The sequence below is a fragment of the Triturus cristatus genome, chromosome 9 (assembly GCF_964204655.1).
Source record: "Triturus cristatus chromosome 9, aTriCri1.1, whole genome shotgun sequence".
Lineage (NCBI taxonomy): Eukaryota > Metazoa > Chordata > Amphibia > Caudata > Salamandridae > Triturus > Triturus cristatus.
Genome location: NC_140592.1, coordinates 355,930,946 through 355,933,885, shown reverse-complemented (window position 1 = coordinate 355,933,885; position 2,940 = coordinate 355,930,946). Strand labels below are relative to the sequence as shown.

Below are 2,940 nucleotides of genomic sequence, written 5' to 3'. Positions count from 1 at the left end.
GGGCATACAGCAATCACTACCTTAAGTAGCTTGCACTTACCTTGGTGTCCCCTTTTCATTAGAATGATAGGAAGATTCAAAATAACAGAAACCATTGGTAGACAGTGAAACTGGACACCTAAAAGATCAAACCAAAACATTTAGAAGAATCTCATGACCAAACTGAGAGCCTCATCTAAAACTGACAACTAGGTTGTTATTCATGCAAAAAATTGTGAAGGAGTTCAAGTGGGTGGACTTCACATCACATCCACCACAAACATGTAATATTATCACTATTGACAATATTGTGTCCTTGACTGTGCGATTATGAATGCCAATGGTTGAAGAAAAGACTTTGATGCTATAATACAGGAATCTACTGATGCAGTGATCAGGACTGTAAGAGGGTGGCAAAGGCAGTAGCGGCCGGCATTGCTCATGGGTGGGTGAGACACGAGGGGTCGCGGGGGGGATTTATTTGGGGTGTCATGGGTATATTATAAAAATAAATAAATAAAATTAAACTTACCTTTAAACTGGGTCCAGTGTCGTTTTGTCTCCTGCTCTCCTGCCTCCGACAGGAACAGGAAGCAGGCAGCCAGGCTCCCTCCCCTAAGCCAGTCACAAAGCTGCAAGAAGCATTGTGATTGGTCAGGATGCCGCCCAGCCATGGGCTAATGGGGTGGCCAGTTCCCCATACAGGCTGCAATGCAGCCTCCCTGGAGAAGGGAAGAGAGTGTACGACTGGTTTGGGTGGCCCGAGAGGGCCGACCAAACAGTCTTTGCGAACTCAGGAGCGGGCAAACCACTCCTCCCCGCCCTGCTGAAAGAGCAGAGCAGGCCCGACCGCCCGCCCGCAATGCGCAAAGCAAACATAAAATCTTAATAACTTTTAGTTATTTAGTTTAGTTATGTCCCATGCCCTGCTAAACATTATGACTTGCCACAGAGTAATATGAGTCCAGGAGCCTGGTTAACCTGGATTAGTGCAACCATACAAAACAGCCCATTGCATAAACAAAAAATCCAAAGAATTTTGAATGAAACCAAAAACTCTAACGTCCACTTTGTAAAGGGTCCTGTCAGAATTCAAAGAAAGGGTTTGAGAAAAAGTAGACGGCCATCATCTTGAATTATGCTTTGAGCTGAGACAACCTTCAGTAAAAAGCACTTTTAACTCCAGAAGATGACTATTTTCCTAAGTAAAATGTCTAGGATTAACATTACTGCAGTCCACTTACCATCTTTGCCTACATAATTGCAATAGGAAAAATGGCATTTGTTTCCACTAATCTAATGCTAATGCTTGGCATGAGTAAATGGCGTATTAGTGTGAGAGGGCAACATAACATTAGATTGCAGACAGAATCCCACACCTGGAGTTTGGCAATCAAATGACAGTTAACCATTCCACTGTAGAGGAATAACCATTTTAAGACACCGCCTAGTGGAGGCAGAACTTGGCCGCCTCAGAAGATGGCCGCCATCACATAGATGTCCTGTGCACCCTGCTCTGATTATCCTAATCTTTGTTTCTGGGGATGTTGTTTGGATGCTTGAAACAGGGGAGGGTCCCGAAGGAATGTTACACCTCTGAATGGTGAGTCGTGAGTCAACTCCCCCATTCCACAACCTTCTTTCTCCCCCGGATAACACTGAGACCTCAAGGCCTGGTGGAAAGAAGCAGCTTCAGCATAGTCACCCTCTGGATCGCGGTGTGAGAGATCGCGCAGTCCTGGGAGACTTTCCTAAGAACAGGCTCACCCTGTAACCTTGTAACCCTGAAACTTGGGAGAAGTGTAGGTGGCGTGCAGCTGCGAGGTCCTAGACCACACTGTGATCTCCAGCGTGCCACCACGCAGTGGTGTGGATGGTGCTGCAATCCCTGGAGTCCCACCTCAGAGACCAGAAACATACTGCTGCAACACCTTCCCTACCTTGGAGCTCGAAAAGATCCACTAAATTAGTCTAATCAAAAGTGACTGCTTGGCTGTGACAGTGGTAGACAAAGGGCTGCTTGGCTGTGACAGTGGTAGACAAAGGACTGCTTGGCTGTGACAGTGGTAGACAAAGGGCTGCTTGGCTGTGACTGTGGTAGACAAGGAGGAGCACTGACTTGTGGATGTTGATCCGCTGACTAGTGAATTGACAGACTGACTGGAAGGCAGACCTGGACAAAAGTGGGCCAGGTGAGATTATTGATGCACTGGAATGAAAATGAAATATTTTAATGAAAATGTGTATAGTGCAACAAGACACTGTTCAACAAATTTAGGATCTTGACCTCTCCTTTCTGCCTTTGTATAAGGCGAACAGGGAAACGTTGGCTACTTTTATAATCTTGAAACAGACTCCTGGGATATCACCACCAGCATAACCTGCACGACCAAATCCAGCCAGAAGAACTGCATGATTTTCCTCAATGAAGTGCAAGCAACAATCGTTGGGAGTGAAAGGTGTGATTTTCTTGTCGTTCGTGATCAATTGTACTCAGACACACTTCCTGATGGCAGAGTTAGGCTGCTTAGCCTCTACACTAGCTTTTTCTAAGATGGGTCCCTTGGCCTAAGACGCTCCTCCAAAGGGGTTGGCCTTTAGAGCAGCACCCAGATGAGCCTTCTTGTATTGTTTGTCATGGCATTTCTGTTCACAATGGTGAATGTGAAGCTTCCTAGCTGTCCGAAGTCCACAGCACTTCCCCATTGTGTTGGCTTCAGGCTGCACTGGAATGATACTTTATGTTGTGTGGGCAAACACAGCGAGAGAAGGAATTGAAAATTCAGAGCATTCCATTCCAGCATGTTGTTGCTCAGAGGATCAATCCAAGTCCCTTAGTTAGCGCATCCCTGGCCATTAAGCAGATCTGAGTTTTTCCTACTGGCGAATATTGCTGTTGACACTCTCATTGGTTTCTGAATCTTCTAGGTGGAATTGAATCCTAAAGAGAAAGCGCATTCA

General features: G+C 45.9%; 1 pseudogene; it reads right to left on the bottom strand.

Annotated features, from left to right (window-relative positions):
* Positions 1-2,253: 2,253 nt before the first annotated feature.
* LOC146797923 (small ribosomal subunit protein uS12 pseudogene) lies at positions 2,254-2,685 on the bottom strand (annotated as a pseudogene).
* Positions 2,686-2,940: the final 255 nt, after the last annotated feature.